Genomic DNA, 8,843 nt, shown 5'->3' with positions numbered 1-8,843 from the left:
TTCCCCAATGTTCTTTTAAGCATAATTAACATTATGTTATGTAATGCAAGTAGAATTACTAATCTTTATGAACACTGACTGAAAGGCGTCTAGTAGCTTCCCCCTTTCCCCTTCTCTTGTATTTTTTTAAAAATATATTTTATTGGTTTTTTTATAGAGAGGAAGGGAGAGGGTTAGAGAGCCAGAAACATCGATCAGAGAGATCTATCAGCTGCCTCCTGCACGCCCCCCAGTGGAGATGTGCCCGCAACCAAGGTACATGCCCTTGACCGGAATTGAACCTGGGACCCTTGAGTCCGCAGGCTGACGCTCTATCCACTGAGCCAAACCAGTCAGGGCCCCCTTCCCGCTTCTGATCGTTGGGAACAGAACTTTGGTTTTTAACCAGGTAAAATAAAGTAATTATCAAGAAAACTTAGAAAACTACTTTTGTGATCAACAAAATTGTGTTTAGACATTAGTTGAAAAAGCAGATGAATGATAAAAGAATTTGCATACAATTCAACATGAAAGCAGTACTTTTTAAAAAAAATAAGTAAAAGTTTAGGTTTTAAAAATGCAGTTTAAGAAAATAAAAACAGATTTCTCTCTTGAAAAATAAGATAAGGAGTCCAATTTCTTTCTTGAAGAATCTCAAAACTAAGTTGGCTTCATGATGAGCTGTGACAATTTTTGTATTTGTTATATCATCAGAAATCCTCCCTGTGGCACAAAAGGACTCTTTTAATTAGAAAATATTGTTGCCACAGGGAGGTAGAAGATCGACATGAAAAACTGGGCATCTGAAAAGGAGCCCCTATCCTAGGATTACCTGAAGGGGAAACAGATTGAGCCAGAAAGAAGACAATGCTGGTAGGTTGGTTTTTAATTTATTAAGAATATTTTCAATTTTACATTTACTTACAATTATTTCAACTACCTATACCATATTTTTGTTTAAAGGGTGAAAATGATTCATTCCTCCTGAAGGAAGGAGAAATAATATTATATAGTATTTTTCCTCTTAAACAGTTTGCAGGTTCCTAATATTTGTTTCTTTTATAGATAAAGCTCTAGGACTTTTCATATCTTCACTTTCTTAGAAGCCACCACTTAACATCTTCAAGCCTTTTAAAAAAATATATTTTTTTATTGATTTCAGAGAAGAAAGGAGAGGGAGAGAGAGAAACATTGATGAGAGAGGGAGAGAGACATCCACTGGCTGCCTCCTGCATGCCCCCTACTGGGGATTGAAATTGCAACCCAGGCATGTGCTCTGACCAGGAATTGAACCCAGGACCTCTTGGTCCAAGGGATGGCGCTCAGTCCACTGAGACACACCAGCCGGAGTTCAAGCCTTTTTAAAAATTTTCATTTCTAGTATTCCTGCTTCTAATCTAGAAGTTTCCTAATTTTTTTTGAACCATTTTCTTCCAGTTATCTATTTTCTTGAGGTTAGCCTAATCACTAGTTTTCTAAAAACATAAAAATGTGAATCTTAAGTTCATTTAGTTTTGATTCTAGAATTGTTTGAATTATAATTGTACTGTGATTTAGATCAGTTAGAAAGCATTATTAGAGAAAAGTTTTAATATTTTAGGAGACCATCACTTGTAGGATACATTCTGATTTCAGAGTTGTCAAAATGTGAAAAAATGTATATCTTAGAATTAATGAAATATGATAGTACGCAATTATGAATCATGACATTTTCTTTTTTTGGAAATCAGACATTGAAATATCAGGTTTATGAAAAACGGAAATGAGTTGCAGTTGCGGAAGTCTATATGTCTTGATTAAGATCTCTAAATTTTTTTTTAAATTGGATTTATTGGGATACATTGATTAATAACATATAAGTTTCAGGTACACAATTTTATAATATATTCCATTGTGTGCTCATCACTCAAAGTCTAATCTCCGTCTGTCACCATATATTTGATTCCCTTTACTCTCTTCATCCTCCACTGATTTTCTAAGATCTTTCAATCCTTACTGTCTTTTAAGAGAGGGTATTTAATTTAAAAAATTATTTAACTGTATTGTGTGAAACTATACAAAATAACCATAGTATTAAATTATGGAGAGTATAGAAGGTGAAAAAATATTTTAATATAACACATTTACTTAAGTGAATAAATAGTTTTATCATAATTGGCACATTTTAATTGGATTTTATGATCTGAAAATAAGGTAAAATAAAGCTTCTGCTTTCTAAACTACTATTTTAAAACAGAACCCTTCAAAGGCTCTTTAAAATAGCCAGTGATTTTTAGTGTACTGGAATATATGTTTTACAGATTATTAACTATGTGAAGAACAAAATAGTGGCCAACAGCAAAAAATTAACTACCCTGTTAATTAGTAAAGCAGATTTTAAAAGGAGTGATTTTAAAGGTATTTGTATACTTTCCAAGAAAAACTTCTTTATTTTCCATAAAGGGAATGATAAGTATGTCTAGGAAATAGATTATTAAAGCATGTTTGTTTGGTTTTGGAAACTAGTCGAATCTATTCCTCAGACTTAAAAAAACAAACACTAGGTAACAATTTTACTATATAACAGTGTGCCTAAGTAATACAACTTTATTAATTCAGACAGAGGGGAAGACCAAATACCAATTATAATTTTAAATGTGTGGCACACAAGGTTACAGGTGTTGCCAAGAAGGGATGCCCAAGGTCCTTAGATGTACAAATAACTTCAAAACCTGTCTGCAGGAAATTCACACATTCAGTCATCCTCTGCCAGCTCTTGCTCAGGACCTGCAGCATGTCGGGTTCAGAGCTGTGTACCTTGTGGTAAAGAAGACCCTGGCATTGCCAGGCTTTCAGCTTTGTGGAGAAGGTGAACAGTGAAACACGTTATCACAGTAAAATTCGATGAGTGTTAATGATGGGATTAATGACAGGTTTAAAGAGTATACAGCAGGGAATGCCTCCCTGAGGGACTGACATTAAACAGATTTGAAGGGTTTGAAGTTATTAGATAAGCTGAGAGTAGCATGGTTGAAAGTCTCCAGGAAGGAGAACCTGGCCTGTTTGAGTTACAGAAAGGAATTGAGTGTAGCTAGAGTATGGATTATGAGAAGGAAAAGGGATTAAGGTGAGGCTAAAGAGGTTAAAAAATGTCTTACTGCAGAGGGCTTGGTAAATTTTGTATCCATTTGTTGGGCCTTATCTTTAGGGCAGTGGGAAGCCTTTTAAGAGTTTTTCTTTTTTACCTTTTTATTTAGCCTCAATATGTTCAAATTTTTTAAAAATATTTTTATTGATTTCAGAGAGGAAGGGAGAGGGAGAGAGAGACAGAAACATCAGTGATGAGAGAGAATCATTGATTGGCTGCTTCCTGCATGCCCCACACTGGGGATTGAGCCCACAACCCGGCATGTGTCCTGACTGGGAATCGAACTGTGACCTCCTGGTTCATTCATAGGTTGACACTCAACCACTGAGCCACACCGGCTGGGTTGTTTGAATTTTAAAGTATGTTTTTTATGCAAATTTAGTTGTTTCCAAAATAGAACTGTAAATGAAAAGTCAAATAAGACAAAACATCATCTAGAATAAAGTCTGAACGCCTTAGCTCCTTATTCACTTAACTATTCTTACTCACCTTCTATGTTGACTGCCTCTACAGATTTGAGCTGTAAGCATGCTCATGGCCAATACTAAGCCAGAGGTGTAGAGATGAGGTAGTTGCACAGCTAGCCTTTCTTTTTGGAATTAAAAGCTGGGTGCTTTGAAACAGTGCTATTTCAGGAGGAGGAGGAATCATTTTCCCTTATGCATCCTCCATGGCCTTCTGTAACTGGGAAAGGGGTCTGCAAGCTTTCTTTCCTCCCTTTTTAAAAAAATAAGTTTTCTTGGATTCATCACTCAGAGGAGGTCATGAACACTTTTTAACACAGGTATCAACTGTTAATTCAGTATCAGTTTTTGATCATTGTGTGTCACAGGCCTCTTTGGCCATATGGTGAGGCCTGTGGACCTTCTCCCAGAACAATGTTTAAAAATATATAAAATACCTAGGATTACCAAGAACCACGCGTATTGAAATGCAGCTTTCAGACTGTTTTAATTGTGATATATTAATGCATATGCTTCTTGAATAATGCATTATTAAGACCTAGTGGCAGATCTAAGTTACTGCCCCTTAATTGTTTGCTTTAATTTAATTGATTTTACAACATTCTTATGTTTGAACATATATTTCTTTAAAGGCTTATTTCATAATTTATGGCCTCTTTGTTCGTCTGAGATCCCCTTTATATCCATGATTTTTCTGTGACTAGTGGTTCTCAAACTTGAGCATAGATCAGAATCATCTGGAATGCTTGTTAAAATACAAATTGTGCCCTAACGGGGTTGGCTCCGTGGATAGAGCGTCGGCCTGCGGACTGAAAGGTCCCAGGTTCGATTCCAGTCAAGGGCATGTACCTTGGTTGCGGGCACATCTCCAGTAGGGGGTGTGCAGGAGGCAGCTGATCCATGTTTCTCTCTCATCTATGTTTCTAACTCTCTATCCCTTTCCCTTCCTCTCTGTAAAAAATCAATAAAATATATTTTAAAAAAATACAAATTGTGAGGCCCCATCTCCTGAATTTCTGATTTGGTGGGTCCAGCATGGGACTCAAGAGTTGACATTTTCAACAAGTCCCCAGATGAGGCTGATGCTATTGGCTCAGGGTCCATACTTTGAGAAACATTACCTAGACTGCTGGGAATTGTAGCACCAAAAAAGAACTTCTGTTCTTATGAAAACCCAGCTAATACTGTAGATTGTTATGTTATGTCATAGGTATCACAAAAGATTGTTATTGGGGGTGAAAAGTTACTAAAGTTCTTTCATGTCTATATGAGGTGATATAGTGAATTACTACTATTAATTCATTGGTAGACATTCATTGAACATCTGTATTCCAGGCACAATATATGGCATGGGACTAGAGCAGTAGATAAGACAGGGGCTATCTCTGTATTCATGGCACCTAGAACCTAGTAGAGAAACAGATCAAGTTGCCATACTTTAAAATTGCTTTGTCACAAATCAGATTACATAAATTAACAAATCTTGAAATTGTTCTTTGAGTTAATATTTGCAATTAAGCTAAAATAATAAACTCAAGGATCATTTCAAACATTTGTAGCAGCAGATAAATTCTCCTCCATATGACAGTTATTAAGTATGGTTGAGATACTGGTAAACTGAATAGTTATAATGTAAAAACTACCTTTTATACACCAAGTACTGTCCTAGCTCTCAGGGAGTGATTCAAACTTGAATGAGATATGGTGTCTGGCCTAAAGAAGTTTACCAACTAACTAAGTTGAAAAAACAAATAAGTATTTTAGGAAATAATAGTATAGAGTAGATAGAGTTGGGGAAAGGTGAGGGAAGACAAAAGAATTGCCAAATATGGTAGCTAATCTCAAGGTTTCAGACCATTATTGCTACTGCGGTAGGTCATATTTAAATTTCATCCTAAGGGCATAGTTGACAGTTAAGGGCTCTGGGTTTAGAGGCAGAGGAGCAAATTAAATAGAATTAAGCACTTATAAATCTCACCATTTAAAAAATATATATTTTTAATGATTTCAGAGACAAAGAGGGAGAGAAAGATAGAAACATCAATGATGAGAAAGAATCATCGATTGGCTACCTCCTGCATGCCCCACACTGGGGATTGAGCCTGCAACTCAGGCATGTGCCTGTCCCGGAATCAAACTGTGACCTGCTGGTTTATAGGTCAATGCTCAAACACTGAGCCACACTGGCCGGGCAGCCTGGTTTTGATAAAACTGGGTTTTACGAGGAAGTGTACAGATGGGCCTAGGACAGTGGTCGGAAAACCGCGGCTTGCAAGCCACATGTGGCTCTTTGGCCCCTTCAGTGTGGCTCTTCCACAAAATACCGGCTCCTGCGCATGGGCCACGAAATTTCAATCGCACTGTATGTAAGTGCCCGCACGTGGTATTTCGTGGTAGAGCCACACTGAAGGGGCCAAAGAGCCGCTTGTGGCTCTCGAGCCGCGGTTTGCCGACCATGGGCCTGGGAGAAGGTTCAGGAGCCTGACTAAAGTTTTGTAGGTAAAAAATCTTGTCAGTTGCAAGATTTTTTTCTGGTTGAGAAGTCGTCGTTGATACCTTCTCTTGCCTTTATTCCTCATCCATTGCTAAATCATGTCAAGTGTGCCTCCACAATATATCTTGAATCTACCAATTTCTTCCCATCTTCATCGCTACTAGCCTAGTCGAAGTTGCAGTGATTTTTCGTATGAGTTACTGCATTGTCCTTTGGCCTTCTGATTGGTTTTCTTGTTTGAACTCTTGTCCCTTCTTTCCACCACCCCAAACCATCCATTCTTTTTTTATTTATTTAAACCATCCATTCTTCACATAATAGCCAAAGTGACTTAAAATATATATTTATAAATTGAGTCATAATACTCCCATAAAAACTTTCAGTGGGTCTAATTACACTTAGAATGATATTCAGGATATTTTAAGACACTGAATAATTTGGCTCTTCTCAGCTAGCTAGCAACAACAACATAACTCCTAACATTTGAAGTTTATTATATGGCCAGGAATAGTTTTTAGGGCTTTACATATCAATATATGTAACCCTCTCAACAACCCTAGGCCGAATAACTTGTCCAAGGCTAGACGTCTGTTTAAGTGGCGATGCAAGGATTTAAACTCAGTAAGGGGAGCTCCAGAGCCCAAGCTCAGAGGTATTTATGATTATATCATCTCTCTCCACCCTCCCCATCCCCCACCCCCCGTCCGAACACTGTTATCTTTCACCTTTTCATTAATCCATCCTTTACCTTCATAAGGGCGCTCACATACGCAGGTGTTTTGTTTTTTTCCTGGAATATACGCCTTTTCATTTTTCAGCTTCTAACGCCTTGTCATCACTTAGATCTCAGTTTGAATGTCACTTTCTCACATAGAGAGAGTGAGGCTTTAGTTAATACTCTTCTATCTTACTTAGGACTGTTCTGTTATTTTTGTCAAAGCCTCAGCTACAACTTGTGAAACAGTAAACTCCCACTCTAAGGTGATAAATATTTTAATATATTCAATGTATAAAAAATGGCATTATTGTAAGTTTAATTAAATGACCTGAGTCTGTCTTGTGTGAAGGAAGGGGTGTGTGTAATGGGCTCCAGGAGCCAGGTATCCAAATGAGTCTGAGGTATGGCTGTGGTTTGGTGCCACCTGGTGGTCTCTGCACTCCAGGGACTGCAGCGTGGAAGATGGGAGGCAGTTACAGGTCAGGTCACTTACCTGAAATCGTGTATTCATGAAGTTTTACTCATGAATATATATATTTGTGTCTATGTTTAATGTTTCTTCGCAGTATTTCATACAGCCAGAGACCATATTCAGTGTGTTTACTGGTATTGCTCAGAGCCAAGATACCAAGTAGGGTTTCAGTAAAGTGTTTGTTGAATGAGGTGGGGAGTGAATGAGAAGACATTGTGAACCAGAACAGAATGCCAGGAATTTTGTATTTTATTTGGAGACTGACGAATAATTTAACCCGAGATTAGACTTTGTGGAGATATATGGTTGAGAGAGAAAAGGCTAGAAAGACAGAGTACAACTAAGTTGTGGTGGCTGTTGAATAAAATACGAACTGTGTGAAACATGATCTGGAGAAGACAAGAAGTGAAAAGGACATTTATTTTAAGCAACTAGAGCATACTAAAATAATAGAAATAGAAGACATAGCTTCCAAAATACTTCATTGGGGTGGGGGGAGGTAGGCTAAAGAATACAGTAAACTTGACCAGTCTAACAAGGGGCAACAAAGGATAAAAATTATGGAAATGTAAATAATAAATCAAGCCCTGGATGGTGTGGCTCAGTTGGTTGGAGCATCATCTTGTACACCAAAATGTTGCAGGTTCGATTCCAGGTCAGGGCACATACCCAGATTGCGGGTTCGTCTCAGTCAAGCACGTACAGGGAGGCAACCAATCAATGTTTTTGTCACATATCAATGTCTGTCTGTCTCTCTCCTCCCCTTCCTCTCTCTAAAAATCAATTAAAATTTTTTTTAAAAATCCTAAATCAAGATAGTAGAAATAAGTCCCAAACATCAAAAATTATATTAAAATCACCTATTGTGATATTAACAGGTTTTGTGTGCTGTTTTAACAGGAACACAAAACAAAATTAAATAGGAAGAATGGAAGAATACATTCATCAGAAAAATACCAAAGGAAGCTGGCATCATAAAATAAAATAAAATAAAATAAAATAAAATAAAATAAAATAAAATAAAATTTAGGGTGAAAGTCTTTTAATTTGGACATTGAGAAACTCTTCAAATTACTAAAAGAAACCAGAAAATAATCATCATAAACTTATATGCATCTAACAACATAGCTTTGAACTACTATTTAAAGCCAAAACTTTCAGAATTACAGAGAGAAATGGACATGTCTATAAAACATTAGGACTTTTTTTTTTTTAAAATATATTTTATTGATTTTTTACAGAGAGGAAGGGAGAGAGAGTTAGAAACATGGATGAGAGAGAAACATCCATTAGCTGCCTCCTGCACACCCCCTACTGGAGATGTGCCCGCAACCAAGGTACATGCCCTTGAACGGAATCGAACCTGGGACCTTTCAGTCCGCAGGCCGACGCTCTATCCACTGAGCCAAACCGGTTTCGGCAAAACATTAGGACTTTAATACACCTCTATTAAAGCTGAAAAATTAAGCAGACACAAAATTTAAAAATGGCATCAAAGAACTGAACCACAGGACTGACAGCTTTCATAAACTGGAGATGTATAGAACATTGTGCCTAACCCAGCAAATTACAGTCTTGTGTGTGTATAT

The 8,843-nt window shown here is 37.1% G+C and overlaps 1 protein-coding gene across 10 annotated transcripts in view; it reads left to right on the top strand.

The window, feature by feature from the left end:
• ELF2 (E74-like factor 2 (ets domain transcription factor)) overlaps window positions 1-8,843 on the top strand; it is a 92,349-nt gene that overhangs the window by 44,733 nt on the left and 38,773 nt on the right. For 2 of the 10 annotated variants that reach the window (XM_015565510.1, XM_006766055.2), the window contains one exon: window positions 750-852. The exons of 7 other annotated variants lie outside the window; for them this stretch is intronic. The gene's annotated coding sequence lies outside the window, so the exon portion shown is untranslated. Of the gene's footprint in view, window positions 1-693; window positions 853-8,843 lie in introns of all 10 variants that reach the window. One more of the 10 variants, XM_015565511.1, reaches the window with a different exon arrangement.

The sequence above is a fragment of the Myotis davidii genome, unplaced genomic scaffold (genome assembly GCF_000327345.1).
Source record: "Myotis davidii unplaced genomic scaffold, ASM32734v1 scaffold436, whole genome shotgun sequence".
NCBI classification, from domain to species: domain Eukaryota; kingdom Metazoa; phylum Chordata; class Mammalia; order Chiroptera; family Vespertilionidae; genus Myotis; species Myotis davidii.
This window is presented reverse-complemented; position numbering and strand designations above follow the sequence as displayed.